Below are 24,950 nucleotides of genomic sequence, written 5' to 3'. Positions count from 1 at the left end.
AGCCTCCGGAAATCCATTTTACCGTGGTAACCGAACCAAAAAGATGTGAATTTTAATTTCAAAATCTCACGTGTATTGGCCTGGATTCAATTCACGGCCCCTTCTTGAGAAGCCACTGGCAATGTCACTCGGTCATCAAGCCCCTTGATGCTGTGAAATCATGTTTCTTCATCGGAAAAATTGTTACTTGGGGCTGATGTTGCGTGAGTCATTCTATGACGCACTCACTGCTGAGCGTTCTCTCTTCGTTGTGCCACAGGTTGTCTGCTCCGTAACTTCTGTGTGTCCCTGTACTTCCCTACCGTGCCGTGCCGTCCATCAAGGTTTTGCTTACTTGTTTGTCTTGATTAGCGAGCGTGTGGTGGTGCCAGCCATGACCGTGCCGTGCTGAGTGTGACGTATGTGGATGACGCGCGGGAAACGACGAGTTGGCAACCAGGCAATTCTTTTCACGGTCTTCGGAGTTAACCCAGCTCAATAGACGGAGTGGAAGCGACCTACGACACGTTTCTGATACTTGTGGACTTCGTTGTTCAGAAGTATTCTACTCTGTATTTTCCTTATCGCATGCTTCTGCTACATGTATGTGTTACAAGTGTTTTAGATAGGAACTTTTAGTTTTGTTGGGTTGGTGACTGTAATAAGCAACGCTTCTTCAATCCATCGCATAGCGTCTTTCTTTTGTTTACTGTTTCTAATAGAGGAGAGACTGTCTGTTGGCGTGCCTGTGCTTAGTTGTGTATGTGTCTGAGTTTGTGAGTAGCGCATTCTACATACTTGCGTACTCAGTTGAGGAACTGCTAACATACCACAGTTTTTTCTTTTACTCATTGCTATTTAATACTATTCCGTAGCGCAGCTTCGTGCGTGTTTTGTTATACTTTTTTTTGTAGACGCGTGTTGCGGCTGTGAACAGTGAAGTCTTGTGGTTTGCTTTGCCAGCGGGAACTTACGAAAAGAAAAAGAAGGAAATAAAGAATTGAGCTGTAATATAATCTACCTTTGGTAAGTTCGCTATTTAAAATATTATAATTTTTGGATGTTGATGTAGATTATACCAACTAGGCCTACAATACGGATTCAGATTTTGTAGGTTATGCTCATAAACTTTACTGACATTTTGTTGTAATCTCTGTAACATGCCCATTATAGGTTTAAATGGTTCTAATTTAACTTTTCCGATATATACGTTGTGTGACCTGAAATGCACGGGTTTGACATGCTCAGGATGGATTTTGAGATGCTGTAATGGTGACGTGAAGATGTAATTGAAACACGTGTAGAACGTAGCGCGTCGGTGTTATTGAATTATGCAAGAACTTCTTGCCAGTTTTACGTGCCTACAATTGTGATCTGATTGTCAATAGATTAATAATATTACACGTGTATTCTCGTTTAATGTTTATTATCAGCTTTGCAACGAAAGTGACGAGCTCAAGTCGAACAATTTAAATGATTTGAAATTTGTTAATGCAGCGGATTTCCGACAAGTTATACCATATATAAACTATGTTTTGCGGAGAAAAATTATAATGTGCCGTTAAATATTTTATTGCTCCCGCTTGTCAAGTTGTGTAATTGGCCATTGTGTGGCACATGCACCTTAAAGGAGATGGAGTATTCTGCTTTGTTATTTGGTTAATTTGATTTAATCTATGCTCATTATTGTCAACATTTATATGTAGGTATCTGGTCGTATAAGGGACGTCCTACCAATGTTTTCTTCCACGTGACCAAACTTGCACGTCTGTAGTCCTTATTTTCTGCCAACTACCTTGCTTGTACTTAGCACGACCATAACTGGATTTTATTAAACGGGACGAAGTCCGAACATTTTTATGACTGTATGGATGATTTCTGAGGAACATTAAGTTAGCTAATTTCTTTTAACGTATTTTATAGTCTTGTAGAGTGTTTGAGGAGTGTCTTTCTTGCGATTTGCTTTGGCAGTGTTGACTTCCACGCCCATTAAAGCGAGACACTGGATTTGGAAGGTCAGATGAGATGAGGGTATTTTAACCAAGCCATGTGTTGCACGAGTTGTGGGGTCGGGATGTCTTGCGACTGCGTGCTGAGGGACGCCATTCAACACGTCTTGTCGCGTAGTTTGGAAGTTGTTGGAACTCTTCAGTGCTAATGTTTTCTGTTATTACGAAAGTAGACCATTTCGTAATCATTACTATGTACGGATTTACATCTTACATTGGGAGTTCGGTAGATCCGCATTGCAGCATTTAATATTCGTGATGATGACGATGCTTGTTGTTTAAAGGTGCCTAACATCTAAGTCATCGCCCCTTGATTTAATATTCGTGAGTGCCTTGCGAGCTCTCTCGTTACTATACTTTCAGGAATGCAATTTGAATTTTCGTAATATTAGTGAGGATAGCTGTTGCGTTTTATTCGTCCAACTACGTCTGTAAATTCAGTTAAGGTACGGTAATATGTGTTGTTCATGACGAAACTCCAGGTTATTGTAAAGGGGCAGCGTCGTAGTATTTTGAGCTAGTATTTTTGTAGGGCTCGTCGATGTGTGTGCATCCAGTTTGCTGAATAAACAATCTAGGACGAGATTAATCACCTGTGATTTTGGTGGCGCTCATAGTAACGTTATATTGATGATTGTACTAGACTGTTCCAAATTTCAGTGCAGGGACTGCAAGGGCGCAGCAAGTGACTGGCTTTCTGCCCAGCTGATATGAGTTCAAATTCCTTTTGCCGAAGGTTTTTAAATCAAAACTCAGGAAAAATGGACTGCATTATTATTATTATTATTATTATTATTATTATTATTATGTCGCGCAATCTCACCAATGGTTTTATACCTATATTAGGTCCATATCACGAAGTGGAATTTACCTGTTGCTTTACTTCTGAACAATTAATTTGTTGTTGACTTTATTGTAACATCAGTAACTTGCAGAATTCGGTATTAGTATTCCTCGTGTGACCTATTCACAGTCGGGTCTTTTATCAAAAGTTCAAGAATGAGTACTATGCCGTAGTGAACTGTTGGTTACCGTATTAATTCATTATTTCAAATAATTCTGGTTATTGGCCGTCTTTCTTGTGTTTTGCATTGTTAACAACAATGATGAAGGGTAATCTACAATATTTAAAACTGGACTGGCTAAATCGCTGCATTCAGTGGCTCCGAATTATGGCAGCTATCAGTGAATTTGAAGGACTGGTGGCAGTGATGGTGTTTGATATATAGGCCCTATATTTTTACAAGTTGTTTTATGTCGCACCAACACAGAAATATGATGATGGGATAGGGAAGGGCTAGGAGTGGGAAGGAAGCAGCCGTGGCCTTAATTAAGGTACAACCCCAGCATTTGCCTCGTGTGAATATAGAAAACCATCTTCTGAGCTGCTGATGGTGGGGTTCGAACCCACTATCTTCCGAATGAAAGCTCACAGCTGCGCGCCCCTAACCGCACGGCCAACTCGCTCGGTTTGTTCGATATGATGGTTTTGTTGCTTAGCGACATACACTACTTTTAAAAGGAGTTGAATCTTTGTAACGTGTTCGTCGTGTCATGGAATTTATGGTTTCCGAAGTTTATAATACGTGCTGCATTTATTTTGCGTGATTTTGTTGATTTGTAAAATTCGGTTGATTAAAACTTGTTTTATCTGTATAACCACTAGCACTGTTTACCATGTTCGAAGATTTTTAAGTTAAAATAACCTTATTTATTTTAGCGTATGGCTTTAGTGCCGGGAGTGGTCTAGGACATGCTCGACTCGCCTGTTGGGGGTTGAAACCCGGTATCGGCACATAGCCTACTCCTTTCGAATAACACGAAGTAGTCCAATCCAAATTTTACGTCCCCGTCCGACGGACTATCAAAAGTGTCATAATGTAATGGAATCGAGGCTTTTGTCACGCAGTCTAGTGATTCTAAATTGTATGCCACCATCTCTGCTACCCTGATGGCCAACATTCTGATGGTGCCCCCCCCCCCCCCAAAAAAAACACAACTAGATTCAACCGGGTGACTGCGGCGTCAGTATATTATATACATAGACTTGACGCCTTAACGATCATGGCCACGAGGCGGGCTAAGAGAACCTTATGATAAAGCAAGACTTGCCTTGTGAACGCTATTAACTTCCCTTCCATGCTTATCTAAAAGATATTTCTGATTCGTATAGTAATGCTAAATTGTTGACGTTAGTACTGTTTAAGAAATCGTGCGCTGTAGACAGGAATATTGGATGCCAGCTGGCGTTGCCTTCATTGTAAATGGTGACGTCAGTGGGCAGATTAGAAGCTGTGGGGGAAACATTAGTTAATTGTATCCAAAATTTACAATACATGTAGACCATAGCGATCAGTATTTGTACTTATCAATACATGTCTGTGCTAACGATATGCAATTTGTTATAATAGTACAAAAGTCCTAGGAGTTTAACAAAGTTAAATTGATGTATTACCTGGCGATTAGGGGCGCGCGGCTGTGAGCTTGCATCCGGGAGATAGGGGGTTCGAATCCCACTGTCGGCAGCCCTGAAGATGGTTTTCCGTGGTTTCCCATTTTCGCACCAGGCAAATGCTGGGACTGTACCTTAATTAAGGCCACGGCCGCTTCCTTCCAACTCCCAGGCCTTTCCTATCCCATCGTCGCCGTAAGACCTATCTGTGTCGGTACGACGTAAAGCCACTAGCAAAAAAAAAAAAATGATGTATTCTACGACAATTCTGTATCATTTGCTTTCCGGGCTGAGTGGCTCAGACGAAGGCGCTTGGGTTTCTGAGCCTAATTTGACAGGTTCGAAGTGTTGATCCTCTTCCGTTTTTCCTTCTGCTTAGTGATGATAGAGGATGGTTGTCCAGTTGTACTTCCTCTTAAAACACTAAAACAGTAATCACCATCATCATCGATCCGGGCTCAGTCCATTGGTATCTGAAAGTGTTCAAATACATCAGTCCTGTATGTATAACGGGGCAAAATTCTGGCACATCGGCGTCTCCAGAAATCTTAAAAGTAGTTAGTGGGACGTAAAAACCAATAACTTATGCTTATTTGCCCTTCGTTTTGTACAGTTATACTTTGTTTTTCTTTAATGCCACGCTCATTCAAAATAATCAGACATCCTGAAAGTTAAATAGTAATTAGGCTACTTAAGCTAACTGTAACACAGAAGCTCAGTGCAAATGATATAGAATTAAATTCAGGTGTCAAATTGAGATAGAAGTGCCGGGTCGACTAGTTCAGACAGTAGGGCGCTCTCCTTCCGAGCTTAAGTGGGCGGGTACGATCCGGGCTCAGTCCGGCGGTATTTGAAGGTGTTCCAAGTATGTTTGCTTCGTGTCTGTAGATTTACTGGCACATTAAAGAACTCCCGTGAGATTTCAATTCCGGCACGTCGAAGTCTCCGAAAACGGTAAAGCAGCTAATGGGACGTAAGGACCAATAGCATTGAGAAAATGAAAATCCACAGCCTGTTTCCAGTCATTCGACAGGGTCAGGAATGGAATTAAGCCACCATCTAGCGGCGAGGATAGGAATTGTGCCAGCTGCCGAAGCCTGTCGCACTCCTTTGGAGCAATGATTAATGAATGACATGAAATGAAATGATATTGGAGAGTGTTGCTGGAATGATAAATGACAGGGAAAACCGGAGTATCCGGAGAAAAACCTGTCCGCCTCCGCTTTGTCCAAATCTCACATTGTCGTCATTATTATTATTATTATTATTATTATTATTATTATTATTATTATTATTATTATTATTATTTATTATGTCCAGCTCCTTGGCTGAATGGTCAGCATAGTGCTCTTCGGTTCAGAAGGCTCAAAGCTGCTTGGCTGAATGGTCAGCATAGTGCTCTTCGGTTCAGAAGGCTCAAAGTTCGATTCCCGGCCGGTTGGGAGATTTTTATCTTAAATGGTTAATTCCCTTGGCTCGGGGACTGGGTGTTCTAAATGTCCCTAACATACCTCAACAAACACAACACTATTCTCTACCACAATTTCCTATAGCCCTACACGGCAGATGCCGCCCACCCTCATCGGAGGCTCTGCCTTACAAGGGCTGCACCAGGCTAGAAATAGCCACACGAAAGTATTATTATTTTTGTTATTGTTATTCTAAAACACACAACCTATGATTGTATGTCTTGTAAAAGTGTTGTAGATTTCAGGGCTGTGATCACGATATCAACAGTAATGTCAATCTACTATCCTGTTTACTTGGTTTCACAGTTGGCAACTCTGTCATGCGCGATAACTGTGTATTCGATGGCTGTCAGTGTTTTACTTTTCACTCCATGACCGAAGTTGCCTTAGAAGCTTTTAACTTTACCCTTTGATATGCTTCTCTTCTGAACTAGGGATTCTCACAGCCATGGTCATTCACGACGACCATGACTAGTTTCACACCTTATTTTCGTACTTTTTGTCGCTATTCTGACACCTGTTCACGAAGATTGGATGGGCCTTGTCAAGTATGCAGAATTACAGCTTATTTCGAGCAACGTTAAATTGTTTCAAAAAAACCTTAGATATTACACAATACAGTACTAGGCAATATTTTATAGCCTGAAACCGTTGTTTATTAAATTATAATTTTGCTGCCATGTGGTATTTAAAGCTCCGTACCCGATACTACCTGTCAAGCCAGGGAGTATAAAACCTGCATACAGCCAAGAGAAAACAGTCTACGTACGTACAGACGGGAAAGTATCAAGTCCACTAGCCATCTTTATGACCTTTAATAAAGCTCAGGGACAAACGCTTGAAAAAGTGCGTAGTGTACTTACCCGAACCATATTCAGCCACGGTCAACTGTATGTTACACTATCTAGAGTAAGATCGTTTGAAAATGTTAAGATCCATATACGGCCAAATGGTATTAAAAGGTCATAAAACTTTTGAAAAGGGCAGGCAAAACAATATGACTGACAGGCATATCAAGATGACTTATCTGACCTATTTATAAGGAATACTGCGGAGCAGCATGGGTCCACTAGTCTTATTATTATTATTATTATTATTATTATTATTATTATTATTATTATTATTATTATTATTATTATTTCTCGGACTTCGCTTACGAATGTGTATCCAGCCATTATTCCTCTATATTTTCCCAGGACATCTTGAACAGTAGTAGAATGAATGAATAAATAAATAAATAAATAAATAAATAAATAAATAATATTCGTTCCACAAGTTTTTGTATAATTCACTTTAGTTATGCAGGGATGGCAGCAATAGTCATTCAAAGAAAAAATACTGTACTGTATATTGGGACGCTGTATTCTGCATTCCCTGCGAGCTCAATTTTGACTGGATAATCGTTCTTCCAGGAAGGAAATGACTAGGTCAAGTGTAGACAAATGGACATAATTAACAGAAGTTACGTACTACCATTGTTTTCTCAGATTATACCATCCATTGTGCCAGAAGCTTCACAGTTCATGTGTAGTTGCTATATACAAGAAGTAACCTGTTACCAGTATATTGTGTGGTTGTTATCCCATTGAAGTAATTCTCAATACCCCTTTTCATTGCCCTGTATGCCAATGTTTACTGAAATAAGGAATACATTTACTGTATGTCTACTTCTGTACTGCTATTTGTTACTCGTATGTTCCATTGGACTAGGTTCCATGCAGGACTGTTGGTCCTGTGGTTTTTATGATATATTCCAATCGAATGTGTTAGAAAGTAGCCTTGATAATTGATAAGGTTGACGTTTACATTAGGAGTTATAAGGCATATTATCAAGGAAGTGTCCCGACTGCGAGTTCTCGAAGGTTCAATTGTCGTTGGCAAAGAACAAATGTTGATCAAGAGTAGTAAGATGGAGAAGAGGAAGTTACTAGTAAACGAGGGTAAATTCCAGTAATAATTCTTTACTCAGTAGTCACCAACGAGTCCCACGAATTGAAACCTTACGGAATTGCTGTCTGAAGAACAGCATATATAGTCATTCGAGAGTTTTCATGTACTACTTAACGCCGTTTTATTCGTAAGTACCTTCCGTTCACTTTTTTTTTTTTTTTTTTTTCGGAAACGAATAAAGGTTTCTTGTTAGTTCCAATAACATGGACTTCATTGGAATATCTCACCATGAGGATTGTTCTAAGGTCAGGGCTGTGCAAGAGGAAATCAACTGAAAGGTCAGAGGGTACACTTGGCACCAGACCAGGTTTCAGTAAACCGAAGAAGCCGTCAAGTTTGCTGTCTAGTCGTGGATTCGGCGATCATCAAAAACAAAAATGGCAGATGGTAAGCAGGGCCTATCGTCTCAGTTACAGATGAATAACTTTAGAAGCAACGAAGGTATTGCCATTTGTTGGAAATATCAGAATATAATCTAAACTGTGTATTAGCAGTTCAATATAAAGAGATTTTTTGAATTAAAAGCTGTGTCCCAATTCGAATTCTGCATTAAACTACTGTTCCCTTTGGTTTATGGAATTGTGACACATGGTTAATAGTCGTATACACTCTTGCTTGCTTTTATGCTTTGCCCATAAAAAGTGCATTTGGGACACTTTTAGTTTTTAAAGTTTTTTATTAATTTTATGGTAAATCTTCCGTATCAATAAAACATTGGAATAATAATAATAATCATCGTCATCATCATCGGTTGTTCTGCTATCCGGTAGGTCCAGTCATGGCTGTGACCTCTATATCTCTCGATCTTGTGCTCTTTTCATTTCTGCATAATCTTTCTTCCTTTTTCTAATGCTGTCTAATAACTGGTATCGTCTCTTCCCCTTCCTCGTTTTCCTTTTATCATCCCTTCAGTTGCTACTCGTAATAAAGTGTTGTGTCTTAGATTATGCCCTATCCAATTTTTCTTCCTATTTTGGATTACAGTCAGCATGCTCATTACTTCTCCCACTCTTCAGAGCTTACTCATTTGATATTTTATCTTCCCATTTTATTCCTTCAATTCTTCGCCATTTAAACGATTAGGTTTTATAAATTTTATTAGGGAATCCAATTCTGTATAACTCAAAGTTTTCTGGAAATGTAACTGATCCAATACCACGGAACTGACTCTATGGAGTAAAAAAAAATCATTCAGGAGCTCTATTTGAGTATCCATTGAAGAGTGTACATCACAATCATTATCATTTTCATTTCCCTTTGTCCAACTCTTGCCAGGCTGGGGTGTTGATGGTACTTCTCCACCGTTGACTCTCCTTTCACCACTCCTCTTAAATAATTTTATTCCAGTCCAGTCTTCTTTTTCTTATACTGTTCTTGATCGAGTCTATCCATCTTGCTCTGGGCCTTCTCCTTTCTTGCTCTCTCCGACACTTATTTCGGTATCCTCTCTTAACATGTCCAAATCATCTCCATTTATCCTTCTTTATCCTATCACTCAGTTTTTCTCCCCCTATCACTTTCCTGACCTCAACATTTCTTACTCTGTGTCTCCTTGTCTTCCGTACCATACTACTCAGGAACATCTTACTGACCTGAATTTCACTCTTCATCTCTTGCTGTCAGTGTCAAAGTATCTGATGCGTACGTTAATATTAACGTACCTCACAATAGGCCTATCAAACAATAGTTAAATCATCTCTTATTTTGAAAACGACCCACTTTTTGTCTTAGAGTTTTGTCAGTTACGTGGTATTAATTCTTAAGCTTTTTCGCATATTGGCATAGTCGTTTGAGATAGGTGGTGGTGATGGTGATTATTATTGTTTTAAGAGGAAGTACAACTGGGCAACCATCCTTTATTAACACTAATCAGAAGGAAACAGATTGAAGGGATCCAATACTTCGAAAAATGAAGGTATTGGCCAAAGAAAGGCAAGGGCCACTAAGGGCGTGGAAATGATTCTCCGTAGTCCTCCATACGTAATGCCGTCGCATTCGGAAAAGAACAAGAATTGACCAAGAGAGGCCGAATAGGATAGATGAAAGTGAGAAGCCTGGGACAGGTAAGTGGAAGCAATGCCAAGACTCTGCTAAGGGTCCAGTGGTTGCCAACCCACGCTCCCTCCCAAGTTAATAGCCCTTGGCCCCTTTTAGTCGCCCCTTACGATAGGTAGGAGATACCATGGACTTTTCATCAAGAATACTATTGCACGCAACATAGTTTCTGTTAGGCACGTAAACGAGCGAATGAGGGTCCAGAAGAGGACGAGTTGACAAGTTTTATAAAGCACTGGGCGACATCATAGTCAGGGTGCTAAAGGTGATATTAATGCGAGGGTTGGAAATAGAACTGAAGGATACTTCTGTGCGAGTATGGGATTAACAGTTACGAATACATTCTTCAAACATAAGGCTATTCACCGCTACACATGTCCGGCTCCATGGCTAAATGGATAGCGTGCTGGTCTTTTGTCTAGAAAGTCCTGGGTTCGATTCCCAACCGGGTTGGGGATTTTAACCTTGATTGGTTTATTTCCAAGGGCTTGGGGGCTGGTGCGTGTGCCGTCTTCAGCAGTAGAATTGATTATAGGTATATGCGGCGTCAACTCGCTTTTTCGGAGGCCATTAAAAAATTAACCGCTACACATGGTAGGATAAGGGCACCAGATCGATAATAGACTATATCATAACCGACTTCGAATTCCGGAGATATGTTAGTAATATGCGGGTGTTACGAGAATATTTTGATGACATCGACCACTATAGTGAACTAAATATCTCTAGGCCCAGGAGAGAGAGAGAGAGAGAGAGAGAGAGAGTGAAATCTGTCTGCAGACGAATAAGGGTGGAAACTCTCCAGGACGAGAAAATTAGGCACAAGTACATGGATATGAATAGTGAAAAGTTCCAAAGAGTAAGCAGGTTCAGGAAGTAGAAAGAGAATGGGTAGCATACAGGGATGCTGTAGTAGAAACAGCAAGGTAATGCCTAGGAACAATCCCCCTGTGGTTGGGGGCGGTAGAATAACACCCACGGTATCTCTTGCCTATCGTAAGAAGCGACTAAAGGAGATCTGGGTCCTGGTAATGCTTCCATTTACTTGTGCAAGGCTCCTCACTTTCATCTGTCCTATCCGATCTTCCTTGGTCAGTTCTTTTCCAACCCCGACGGTATTAGGTTTGCGAATCCTAGGGAGTCTTTAATTTTCACGCCCTTCGTAGCCCTAGTCTTTCTTTAAGCCGATGCATTCATTTTTCGAAGTGTCGGATCCCTTCCATTTTTTCTCTCTGATTAGTGTTATAGCCTATATAGAGGATGGTTGCCTAGTTGTACTTCCTCTTAAAATACTAATCACCACCACCACCACCACCACCACCACCACCTAAATCAGGTAAACTCGTAATAGATCCCAGGAAATCACTGGACAGGTGGAAGGAATATTTTGAAAATCTTCTTAACGTAAAAGGAAATCTTTCTGGTTACGTCGCGAACAACCGAGATGAGATGATGGGGAGGAGGGCATTGATGTTAGTGAAATTATGCTTGAGGAAGTGGAAAGGATGGTAAATAAATCAAGCAGCCGGAAGAGAAAATAATAGACCTGAAATGGTGAAATATAGTGGAGAGGCAGGGATGAAATGGCTTCAGAGTAATATGATTAGCAATTAATGTTATAAGGTAGCTTCTGATTGAACGAAATCAGTAATTGCACGTATCTATAAGCAAGAAAACAGGAAATATTGCACAAGTATAAAGGCATTGCATTTATCAGTATACCAGGCAAGGTGTTTTGCAAGGTAGGGCGTGATCAGTGTTGGTTGACAGTAAGTTGTATGAAAACCAGTGTGGTTTCAGACCACAGAGGGGCTGTCAGGATCAGATTTTCAGTATAAGCCAGGTAACTGAAAAATACTACGAAAGAAATAGTTATTTTTATGTTTGGTAGATCTAGAGATGGCATATGGCAGAGGGAAAAGATGTTAGCCGTACTGGGGGACTATGGGATTTAGGGTAGATTATTAGAAAGGAACAATTAAAAGGAATGAAGAGGAACAATTGGGCTGCAGTGAGAATTGATGGTAGAATGAGTTCTCTGTTCAAGGTACTTAAATGGGTGAGACAAGGCTGTAATCTGTAATCTTTCACCTTTGTTGTTTGTAGTTCACATGGATCATCCACTGAAAGGTATAAAGTTGCAGGGAGGGATTTAGGTGGAAATATAGTAAGCAATTTGGCCTATGCCGACGACTTGGTCTTATTGGCAGATTGTGCTGAAAGCGTGCAGTCTAATATCTTGGACGTTAAACCAAGGTATGATATGAAAATTAGTATTTCCAAGACTAAAGTGATGTCACGTTAGGAATACAAAGCTGGAAGAGGTAGATAATTTCAAGTATTTGGGACGTGTAATTCTCCCAGGATGATCGTAGGGTCAAGGTGCAGCAATGCTGATGCTGTTGCTTTTATAATGTCATTGGACTTACCGTCTTATGCACAGTCTTACAAGTTAGACATTTTCTGTCAAGTACAGTACACAACTCATTTCTCGCCATTAGTGGACGTATCTCCTGCCCGCTGACCAGTGAAATACCGATGGAGTTAGAGCTACTACAATCTTTAGAGTGCATTAAAATCTACAACAAACAACTTAAAAAGCTATAACCCGTTTGTAAACGTGCTCAAATTTGCTTATTGTGACACTTAGATTTTTTTCTGTTGTTGTTTGAGTTATCAGCCCATAGACTGGTTTGATGCAGCTCTCCATGTCACCCTATCCTGTGCTAACCTTTTCATTTCTACGCAACTATTGCATCATACATCTGCTCTAATCTGCTTGTCATATTCATACTGTGGTCTACTTCTACCGTTCTTACCGTGTACACTTCCTTCAAAAACCAACTGACCGAGCTCGATAGCTGCAGTCGCGTAAGTGCGGCCAGTATCCAGTATTCGGGAGATAGTGGGTTCGAACCCCACTGTCGACAGCCCTGAAGATGGTTTTCCTTGGTTTCCCATTTTCACACCAGGCAAATGCTGGGGCTGTGCCTTAATTAAGGCCACGGCCGCTTCCTTCCCACTCCTAGCCCTTCCTTGTCCCATCGTCGCCATAAGACCTATCTGTGTCGGTGCGACGTAAAGCAAAAAAACAAAAAAACAAACAAAAAGACACACCAACTGAAAAAGTCCTGGTGTCTTAAGATGTGTTCTATCATTCTATCCTTTCTTCTCGTCAAATTTAGCCAAATCGATCTCTTCTCACCAATTCGATTGAGTATCTCTTCATTCTTGATTCGATCTATCCATCTCACCTTCAGCATTCTCCTGTAACACCACATTTCAAAAGCCATTCTCTTTCTTTCTCGTCCACGTTTCACTTCATACATTGCCACGCTCCAGATGAAAGTCTTCAGAAACATCTTTCTAATTCTTATATCAATGTTTGAAGTGAGCAAATTTATTTTCTTAAGAAAGGTTGTGCTAGTCTGCATTTTATGTCCTACTTACTTCCGCCATCGTTAGTTATTTTACTACCCAAGTAACAGTATTCATTTACTTCCTTTAAGACTTCATTTTCTAATATAAAATTTCCAGCATTACCTACCTGCCTTAGTTCGACTGCACTCCATTACTTTTGTTTTGGACTTATTTTCATCTTGTACTCCTTACCCAAGACTTCGTCCATACCATTCAGCAGCTTCTCGAGATCTTCTGCAGTCTCAGATAAAATAACAATATTAAAGGCAAATCTCAGGGTTTTGATTTCCTCTCCTTGGATTGTGATTCCCTTTCCAAATTCCTCTTTGATTTCCTTTTACTGCCTGTTCTGTGTAAACATTGAAAAGGAGGGGGGACAAACTGCAGCCTTGCCTCACTCCTTTCTGGATTGCTGCGTCTTTTTCAAAGTCCTCGATTCTTAATACTACAGACTAATTCTTATACGGATTATAGTTAATTCTTCGTTCTCGATATCTGATCCCAATCATCTTCAGAATCTTAAATAGCTTGGGCGTGGTCCAATCAACACTATCGAATTCCTTTTTTAGATCTACGAACACACCAGGCAAATGCTGGGGCTGTACCTTAATTAAGGCCACGGCCGCTTCCTTCCAACTCCTAGGCCTTCCTATCCCATCGTCGCCATAATACCTATCTGTGTCGGTGCGACGTAAAGCCCCTAGCAAAAAAAAAGAAAAAAATATACGAACGCCATGTACGTGGGCTTGTTCTTAATTCGATCCTCAAAAATCAGACTTAAAGTTGGGATTGCTTCACGTGTTCCTACACTTATTTTGAAGCCAAATTGATCTTCTCCCAACTCAGTTTAAAGTCTTTCCATTCTTCTGTAAATGTGTGTTAACATTTTGCGGGCATGAGATACTAAGCTAATGGTGCGGTAGTTTTCACACTTGTCAGCACCAGCTTTCTTGGGAGTAGGTATAACAACATTCTGCCGAAAATCGGATGGCACTACTTCTGTCTCATTCATCTTACACACTAAATAACCTTGCCATGCTGGTTTCTCCTAATGCAGTCAGTAATTCAGAGGGAATGTCATCAATTCCATGTGCCTTGTTCCTATTTAGGTCTTTCACAGCTCTGTCAAACTCTGACCTCAAAATGGAGTCTCCCATTTCATCAGCATCAGCAGCCTCTTGTTCCAGAACCAAATCATCTACATCTTTACCATGATACAACTGTTCGATATGTTCCTGCCATCTTTCTGCTTTGTTTTCTTTGCCTAGAAGTGGCTTTCCGTCTGAGCTCTTCATATTCATACACTTAGATTTCCTTTCTCCAAAGGTTTCCTTGATTTTCCTGTATGCAGCATCTACCTTTCCCAGGACCATACAACCTTCGACATCCTTGCATGTCTCCTTCAGCCATTCTTCCTTAGCTACCTTGCACTTTCTATCCACTTGATTCTTTAATCGCCTGTATTCTTTTCTGCCATCTTCATTTCTAGCATTCTTGTATTTTCGTCGTTCGTCAATCGGGTCTAGTATCTCCTGAGTTATCCACCGATTCTTAGTTGATCTTTTCTTCCTTCCTAACATCTCTTCAGCAGCCCTACTGACTTCATTTTTCATGACTATCCACTCTTCCTCTATTGTGTTTCCTTCAGCCTTTTCATTTAGCCCTTGTGCCACATATTCCTTGAAACAATCCCTCACACTCTTTTCTTTCAACTTGTCTAGATCCCATCTTTTTGCATTCTTTCCTTTCATCAATTTCTTCAACTTCAGATGGCATTTCATGACCAACAAGTTGTGGTCAGTCCACGTCTGCTCCTGGGAAAGCTTTGCAATCCAACACCTGGTTTCTGAATCTCTGCCTGATCATAATGAAGTCTATTTGATACCTTCCAGTGTCTCCAGGTCTCGTCCACGTAAACAGCCGCCGTTTGTGGTGTTTGAATCAAGTATGGCAAGGACTAAATTATGATCAGTGCAGAATTCAACCAGCCGACTTCCTCTTTCGTTACTTTGTCCCAATCCGAATTCTCCTACTGTATTATCTTCTCTTCCTTGGCCTACCACTGCATTCCAGTCTCCCATCACAATTAGATTCTCGTCACCTTTTAATTTTTGTATTAATCTTCTATCCCTTCATATATTCTTTCGATTTCCTCATCATCCGCTGAACTAGTAGGCATATAGACCTGCACTATTTTGGTGGGCATTGGTTTGGTGTCTATCTTAACGATGATTCTTTCCCTGTTTTATTTTGTGTTGATAATTCTGTAGTCGCCTGACCAAAGTCCTGTTCTTCCTGCCAACGTACTTCACTTATACCAACTACATCTAACTTTAGTCTATCCATCTCCCTTTCCAGATTCTGTAACCTACCACAACGATTCAAACTCCTAACATTCCACGCTCCGGCTCGCAGAATGTCAGTATCCATCTTCCTGATGATCGCCCCCTCGTGTAGTCCCCACCCGGAGATCCGAATGGGGGACTAGTTTACCTCCGGAATATTTTACCCTGGAGGAAGCCATCATCAGTACATCATTCATACAGAGAGAGGTGCATGTCATCGGGCGTTAGTTACGGCTGTAGTTTCCCGTTTCTTTCAACCGTGTAGCAGTATCAACACAGCTAAGCAGTGTTGTGTATTATTACAAGGCCATATCAGTTAATCATCTAGACTGCCGCCCTTGCAACTTCCGAAAGGCTGTTGCCCACCTTTCCATGAACCATTCATTAGTCTGGTCTGTCAACAGATACCCATCCGATATGGTTGCACCTGCGGCTCGGCTATCTGCATCATTGGGACACGCAAGCCTCCCCACCGTGGCAAGGTCACATGGTTCGCAGGGGATGATTTTTTCTGGTTTATAGTGTTTAATAATGTTCCTTGTCATAGTTGCATTTCAGTTCTGGGGATTTCACCGTACAAAACGGAAATACTGTAAATACCGGCACCAGAAAGACCAACTTCCAATTAGGTATACATTTCGAAATGAAATTAGTCACAGTTATGCGAGGTCTCCTACAGCCGAGTTTTTCATTTAAAAATTTGTCTGACACCCCGAGTAATTATATTATGCCTTGTAGATATTGTTTGTATGTACCTATGTTGAGGGTGAGGATAAGGGAAGGATACCCCTGGATTGGAAATACGGTACACTCCCTATTCTTGTCTACTGTGAGTATAAAAACCATGTAAAAATATTACGTAAGATTGCTACCGGAAGTCACCATTAACCCACACAATCTCAGCTCTGGAACCCTCTCGCATGTTACATAGTAGTTGACTAGCAAGATCATAGCTGCGGTTATTACGAACACGTTGGGAATTGTTTGTTTTAGTGATTGTCAGTCGTCAAGCCGCATCATCATCATCATCTCACAATACCAGAAAAGGAACAACATCGTCCAACAAGTATCTTCTATCAAATACCTTGGAACTCTAGTGAACCGGCATTGTGACTCAAAATGCGAAATCTTATTCAGGATTGGACAAGCAAAAAATATGTTCAATACCATGAGGACCTTATTCACCGCCAGCTCAGAGTTCGAATGCTACGTTGTTATGTCTTTCCTGTCCTTCTGTATGGTTTCGAAGGGTGGACGCTTAGCCCTTTATTGGAGAAGCGTATTGAATCTTTTGAAATGTACTTATACAGAAGAATACTCCGAATATCTTAGGTAGAAAAGAAGATAAATGAAGAAGTCCTCAACATCATAAACAAGAAGAAAGAGCTTCTCATAACCATCAAGGAGCGTAAGCTCAGCTACCTCGGGCACATCATGAGAGGTGAACGATACGAACTTCTCCGACTGATCATTCAAGGGAAGATTGATGAGAAAAGATCTGTGGGAAGACGGAGAAATTCCTGGCTGAAAGATTTGCGGCGGTGGTATGGACATACGTCGATAGAAATCTTCCGTGCTGCCGTTTCGCGTGTAATCATAATCAATTGGATCGCCAACCTTCGGAGGGAGACGGCGTCATAAGAAGAAGAAGCCATGAAATAGGTCGTGATATCAACATAAGGTTGGTTTTATTATTGTACCAGTGGTTAAACTATTTTTTAATCTGGGTTGATTTCATACTGCTTCACCAACTCAGTAGTTAACACTCGTGTAATAGTCCAGTTCACATTTATTTTTCATTTACAAGCGGAGGCCACAGCTGTGTTTTCACCGATTTCATTCAGACTTTGGGACGTTGATCTACGACAAATATAAACACATACGTGTTCGAGGGTTTGTGCCATTGGCCCTCATTTGACCCTTTAATAAATTTAACAACCTGCGTACATGTTGCCAGTTAGCGTGTATCTGTAACATCTCCGATCTGGTGGTCAGCGTTTCGCTACCTTTGGACCTTCCGACGCGGATCCCATGTGAATGCTGGGCGCAGAATCCTGTGAAACGTGGGAGTTACTAACCCACTTCGACCAAGGCCAACAAGCCCGGAAAATAATTTCTTCTGTATTCACGCAGAAGCAGGCCGTGAAAATGTCTGTTATTTGTTTATTTTTGACATAGATCTACCTCCCGAAATTCGACCGAAATCTGTGACCTCCCCTTGTTTGTAGTTTCATGCACATGTGTAATGTTCAGATTTACACTGAATGATTGGAGATGAATAAAAAACATAACATACATAACAAATCATACGGACTTTAACAAACGGAACTGTTCCAGTATCTTGGTGTGCCATTTAAAAAGTGATTAGTGATAGATTTACACTAATGACTTCGATAATATAGTACCTAAAAAGTTACTTTTTTTTTTGCTAGGGGCTTTACGTCGCACCGACACAGATAGGTCTTATGGCGACGATCTAAAAAGTTACTCTGTTTGTATTCATAATAATAAATTCAGATAATGTGGAAAAACAATTACCATTCATAGCCTACCCTTAATTGTCCTTTTTCTGTGACATGAAGCATGACATACGATAAATACTGAAGCTTTTCTTTTTTCTTATGTGTGTTGCGGCGATACTGAAGCTGATGCGTGGACTGTGATATCCGTGAATTTGAAGAGCAAGCCTAGTATAGCATTCCTCAGTAATGATTGCTGTATCGTATTTAGGACAGAGAAGGCACGCTATGGCCTAAGGCGACGTGCGAAAGCGAAAGGATTGGTCTGGGAGGGGGGCGGATGAGGTTGGTCCAAGACTAACCTTGAGACGAAGTTTTTAAGCACAAGTCTGCCATTTACTTTGGTGTGCTGCCCCTTTGTGGAGTTCGTAACAAAAGAGGCCCCTTCTCCATTAGATCGAGTAATGGGTATTGCTGGAATCAGTTGGTTTCACCTCGAGAGACTTGTCTTTGATCGCTTCGTCCTGCGGCCGGAAGGAGATGTGTGGAAGTTGAATTTAGACATGGCTACTCTTATACATTTTTGTTAATTTTTAATCTCTCTGTTCTTAGAAGAATAGCCATAGTCAGCTCCTCTGCTTAAATGGATTTTCTGTATACTGTTTCCACATTTTTTTTTCATTTAAGTTACGGCAGTAGATTGAAGGAAATGTGCTGAGAGTGCTGTTTTCATAACGTGAATACATCTGTGATACTTTTAATACCTTAGTTTCTAGAGTAAAGGTATTTTCAATTTTGCGTTCGTTCATGTGTAAGTGAATTTCTTATGTTACGGAAATCAAAGTATTATTATTATTATTATTATTATTATTATTATTATTATTATTATTATTATTATTATTATTATTATTATTATTATTGTTATTATTATGCGTGAATGGTCCCTATCGGAACACACGAAGCTTTATTTATGATTTCGTTTGCGGAGGATCCAGGATGCTTTCATCTGTTGACTAAAGATCCTCTTCCTTTCTTCCGTCCACTTGGTACCTGCTCTTTTTGGTACTTCATTCTCTGGAGTAACTTCCCACTTGTCAATTTTCTTTCTATATATATTTCGATTCAAAATGTCTTCGGGTTGAATTTGTGCGTTCTTCATGTCCGCTTTTGTTTTTATTATTATTATTATTATTATTATTATTATTATTATTATTATTATTATTATTCGTAGTTGTGAAATTAGGACTCATGGTCCTCTCTTACACTTCACCACACTTCTTTAGCAGTGTAGATTTGAGAAAAATATTCGTAATCGTATCTTAGAAACGGCGGTTACAAACTAGAAGTAACATGACCACAAAATAGCATAACATAATCACAATGCAATAAATGTTCTTAATATTATCTTAGAAGCTATGGTTACAAACTAGAAGTAACATGACAATATAACATAAGCACAGTAAACGTACATTCTCACACGCACATTCACTCCACAAAATTCATTCAGCCTGGCGACACACATCGAGGAGATTCTCAGTGCAAGACCACTGAAAGGAATTTAAGCCTTTTATGGCTCCGATGTTATGGGCTCAGCCATGTCATGATGATGCTTGTTAAAAGGGGCCTAACATCTAGGTCATCGACCCCAATCGATATATCATTAATATAGCCTATATAACAAAGAGAAATCGTCGAAAGACTGAGCCCTATGACAATCCTGAATATTTCGTTACCCACTCAGATGACCTATTCTGAAGAATTACGCATTATTTACAAGAAAGAATCCTAGGGTTGTCTGTCCAAGGTGAAGTGACTTCAATTTAGCAACCAGTATTTCTGTATTTACTGTGCCAAAGGCGCTGTTAAAATCAAGAAGTGCAAGTAACGTCACTTGTCTTTCGTCCTAGCACGTGTCATGTCGTCTGTAACCTTCAATAGGGCAGTGTGGCTGTACTGTCTCCCTTCAAACCCGACTGTAAAGGGTCAAATACTGAGTATTTATTTAGTCTATTAATTGCTCGTGTACTATGTGTTAAAGAGGCTTAGAGAGGGAGGACAGTATGCAGGTGATGTGATTGATATTAGTTCGCGTTTCAAGTCAATCTCTGCGATTTTCCGAAATTCAAAGAATGGTCTATTTGGTGGTGTTTGGCTCAGAAGATAATTTATTTAATAAAATTGAGCATTTAATCTCTCCAGAGAGATGTCTGGATTACATGGCTGGAGCAAAGCTTTCCCAGTACCAATGCAACGAATTTGTTTCCAAGTGCTTGTAACATTCACATTTCCAGCTAGGTGTTGGTAAAACGAACATTTCTTATTTCGCATGATTACTTAAATTTTATTCCGAAGTGTCCGGTACTCTTCAGGCACGTTCGGAGAAAGTATGCGTCTGTATAGCCCAGAGGTTCTCAACTGGACGCCAGTTGAGGCTAGCCCAGTACGGCCGGGATGGCCTGACGTAAATGCGGGCAGCTTACGTGGAAAGCATGCGTTACAGTGAAGCGAGAGAGCGAACACACTTGGCAGGGAAGTGGAGCAGTGTCGTTTGATTGTGACTAAGAAGCTCTCCTCCAGTACGCAGCGAAATGTTGGTTAGGGAACAGTATCAAAAACAAAAGAAAAACAACAAAAATGCTACAATCTCAAGAAAACCGACCTTTTCAACATATTCCAGTTTGATTTATACTGCGCTCGATATAAACAGTTTTATTGTCTTATATCTATACATTAAAGAAACTGATACGTTATAATTTTTGCGTAACAATTAACAAAGGTACATTCTTTTAAGCGTACAAGTTCGATTTACAATTTCTTGGATGGAAAGGACAGTATTTCCATTAAAATAGTAACATTCCTGTTATTTATTCAGCAAACCGTTATATATTTACATAATGCAACAAGTTGACTGCTTGATTTTTCACGTAGTGTTATGTGACTTCCTGTTCACTGAATTTCTGAAAATAGCATTTGAATCTTATCAGGCGTCCGATGATAATAGCTAGCCTCCAAACAGCGAGGGAGTTTCATCGCGAGTGAGGACACAGATATTTACTATCCAAGATTAAAGTACAAAAACAATGTAAATTCATCTACCAGAAATTCATCTTCAAAGAAGTAACTTAATTGGTGTTATTTCTGTTAAGCATGATAGGATTGTTGGTGAGTTTATCAGATAATTTAAACCCAAGCAACCACAAGCCACAGCTTATCCACGTTAACTCCGTATTGAATTAGAAAATGTTCTAAAGCACCTCTTAAAACATAATTGTGAAAATTGTAATTCATTACGTACAGTACAAAAATATTTAAGGTTGTTGGCGTAACTCTTTATTGTATCCGGTCAAACATAAATTTCAATTAAAAAAATAACTTATTTCTTACAACGGAAACTGAAAATGACGTGGATTTCAGCTCTCTTTCATTAATTTTTGCCTCTGTTTCAAACTCGGGTATCGCCGCAGTGATCGAGAGTGACTGGGAGAACTTCGTCCAACATTCACGGCCCGTGACGTGACCACAACGAAACTGTTGCTGAATAGCATACGCTATCAAATCAGTCACTACTGATCTGAATTTAGGGCGGTCATCCAGGTGGCAGATTCCCTACCTGTTGTTTTCCTAGCCTTCTCTTAAATGATTGCAAAGAACTTGGAAATTTATTGAACATTTCCCTTGGTAAGTCATTCGAATCCCTAACTCCCCTTCCTATAAATGAATATTTGCCCCAATTTGTCCTCTTCAATTCCAACTTTATCTTCATATTGTGAACTTTCCTACTTTTAAAGACACCACTCTAAGTTATTCGTCTACTGATGTCATTCCACACCATCTCTCCACTGACAGCTCGGAACATACCACTTTGTCAAGCAGCTCTTCTCCTTTCTCCCAAATCTTCCCAGCCCAAACTTTGCAACATTTTTGTTACGCTACTCTTTTGTCGAAAATCACCTAGAATCACCCACCCGCTAATCTCCTGCCTGCCCGCTTGCTTACAGTGCAGTGTGCCCGCGGGACGAAATACCCAGCGTGAGCACCTCCCTTATATCCGATGTAACGCGTCCCGGTGAGACGACATTTGTTTGACGTCATCGGTCAGCCATTGAGAAGGACGTCGGGAGACTTTGGCCGCGCGCTGAGGTGCATGTTTATCGAAGAGGCCAAATATAAATGAACTAAAAGTTTCAACTTTCTTATTGATATCGTTTATATTTTTTACGTCATCCCAAGGACTATTCAAGGCATCAACTCTCAGAAGATATAAGTTTATATGTTTAATGTTCCTCATTGTGATTCATCTAGTTTTATACTTGAGTACTTTGAGCGAGTACATAAGACAAATACATTAAGTCATGTTTCAGTCTGCTGGGAGGAGGGATCTGACCGTATGATACTACTTTATGGGTTGTAAATTAGTGTATGTGAAGACGCTTTGTCGGTTTTAGTGGAAGTAAAGTAAATCCGTATTCTTTAGTGCACCTAATGTCCAGCTCCATACCTAAATGATTAGCGTGCTGACCTTTGGTTACAGGGGTCCCAGGTTCGGTTCCCGGCAGGGTCGGGAATTTTAACCATAATTAGTTAATTTCGCTGGCACGGGGGCTGGGTGTATGTGTAGTCTTTATCATGATGTCATCCTCATCACGACGTGCAGGTCGCCTACGGGAGTCAAATAAAAAAAGACCTGCATCTGGCGAGCCGAACTTGTTCTCGGACACTCCCGGCACTAAAAGCCGTACGCCAATTTCAGTGCACCTAATACGAACTAGCCGACTGCAACCATCAACATTGGTTATCTACTTATAGGTTGAAATCGTGTATTTAATTGCCTAACAAAACAGTACGATACAATACAATTAAAATGCTCGAAGAACAGTTCGAAATCTGATTCCTAATTACCTGATTACTATACCCATAATAGTGTTCGAGGTTTACTTGGCACTCCTCTCTGAGGCGAAGGACCTACACCATTTGGAGATCCGAAGTTCAATACTTAACCGTCAAAAAGTTACAATAAATAAACTTGATATTTCCACCTATTCAATACAATTTTAATGCTGTTATTCAATTACAACATATTAAATTTCACAGGACTAGAACACAATATTTTATCTATCGCTCAACAAATTTAAGGATTCCACAACTGCTTGTTCATAAGAATATCATTTAACCAATGAACTTTTATTATACGACTGACTTGCAAGTCTTTTACTTGTCATAATAGTTTTTAATGAGTTAAGGTTTTAATTATAGATTTAACTGGATTTCATGCCAAACATTTTAAGACATGTCGTGAATTTTAAGGTTGCCTATTTTCCGAAAAAGCTGAAGATGACGCAAGTCCGCGTCGAAACTAGTCCTGTGAAATTTAATATGTTGTAATTGAATAACAGCATTAAAATTGTATTGAATAGGTGGAAATATCAAGTTTATTTATTGTAATTCTTGGTTCAATACGGAAAAATGAAATTTCTTACGTTAACGTCAAAAAGTTATCATAACAGTGGCTTATCCTCCTGCTTCTTCACATACGCTCCAGGAAAATGTCGGGATAGTACATTATTTCACGCCTAGATTATTTATGCCAACCATTTATCACAACGCAGATTATCAGACCTGAAGAAAATCGATTCTTTTGAAATGTGGTGCTGGCGAAGAATGTTGCGTTTCGCTTCGACAACATTTCTCACCAGTAATTCCATTATAAACTAGCTTAACTTCAGAATCAGATTATCATCAATATGTGAACAAGAATTTTACAATTCTTTGGACACACCATGCGACGTGGGAATGCCAGCATAGAAAAGCTTATCATTCTTGGAAATATTCCCGGCGAGAGAGATCGTGGACGAGTTCCCACCTCGACAGTCGGTCATATCAAAAGTATAGCTGGTTTGAATATCTTTGGTGCAGCTCGTCTGGACAAGGACCGCAAAAGATGGAGACAACTGACCAACAGCCTTCTCGACGATCACGATCCTCAGAATTGAGGGAACGATGAGAGAGAAAATATTATCTCCGTATTATCAGAGTTCTTCCGTATTCGAGATAGTCTCGATCCCAATTAGTTCGGATAACCGTGAATCTACTGTATTTCATTATGTCAGTATTATTCCGCTGCCAGTCGCGCGTTAGCACCGGTTCTGTCCTTGAAAGCCTGTCTAGCCTGCGATGGTGAGTGCTCAGTCGAAGATCAAAGCCCTGGATTGTTCATTTGCAAAGGGTTTTTCGTTAGAGCAGCGCATTTTCGTGTGTAAAAAACGATTTTATGTACGAATAAGCTCTTTCGCTGCACGTTGAAATGGATTATTTATGTATTTGTCGTCAACGTATAATTGTACACTAACAGTACTTCCGTAGTTTCTTCTTCAGTTCTATCCATTAAATATTTCACTTGAATAGTTTACCAGAGATTTTGCTTAGAAAGTGCCATTTCATACATGCTTCAGTTGGATATGTTCATCTTCACGAAATGCCAGTTTAACTTTTTAAACAAGAAATAGATAAGCGCCGTTAGTCCCGTTGGTTGTTGTGTGTAACGTTTTAATTTAATCATCTTAGCCTTTGGTGGCGTCGAAATGCGAGATTGGGGAGTAGGTGTATCTTATTTTAGCTTACTGAATTCACATTTTTACCATGTTCTGTTCTAGGGTTATTCATCGTCGTAGAGGAATTTGCGGTGATTTATATCTTTAATTTCGCACTTTTTAATTTAATTTTTATTTTATGTATACTTTTTCGTCAGTACTTTTCTACTAGTTACACAAATTCGTTAGTTTATTACTAGAAATTACTAGAGCGGATATATTTGG

At 39.9% G+C, this 24,950-nt stretch overlaps 1 protein-coding gene across 7 annotated transcripts in view; it reads left to right on the top strand.

Annotated features, from left to right (window-relative positions):
• Window positions 1-459: 459 nt before the first annotated feature.
• heph (polypyrimidine tract-binding protein 1 heph) overlaps window positions 460-24,950 on the top strand; it is a 1,355,684-nt gene continuing 1,331,193 nt past the window's right edge. For 5 of the 7 annotated variants that reach the window (XM_067137384.2, XM_067137387.2, XM_067137377.2 and 2 more), the window contains exon 1: window positions 460-1,005. The gene's annotated coding sequence lies outside the window, so the exon portion shown is untranslated. The remainder of the gene's footprint in view (window positions 1,006-24,950) is intronic. The other 2 variants (XM_067137385.2, XM_067137390.2) reach the window with 2 other exon arrangements.

The sequence above is a fragment of the Anabrus simplex genome, chromosome 1 (genome assembly GCF_040414725.1).
Source record: "Anabrus simplex isolate iqAnaSimp1 chromosome 1, ASM4041472v1, whole genome shotgun sequence".
Taxonomy (NCBI): Eukaryota; Metazoa; Arthropoda; class Insecta; order Orthoptera; family Tettigoniidae; genus Anabrus; species Anabrus simplex.
This window is presented reverse-complemented; position numbering and strand designations above follow the sequence as displayed.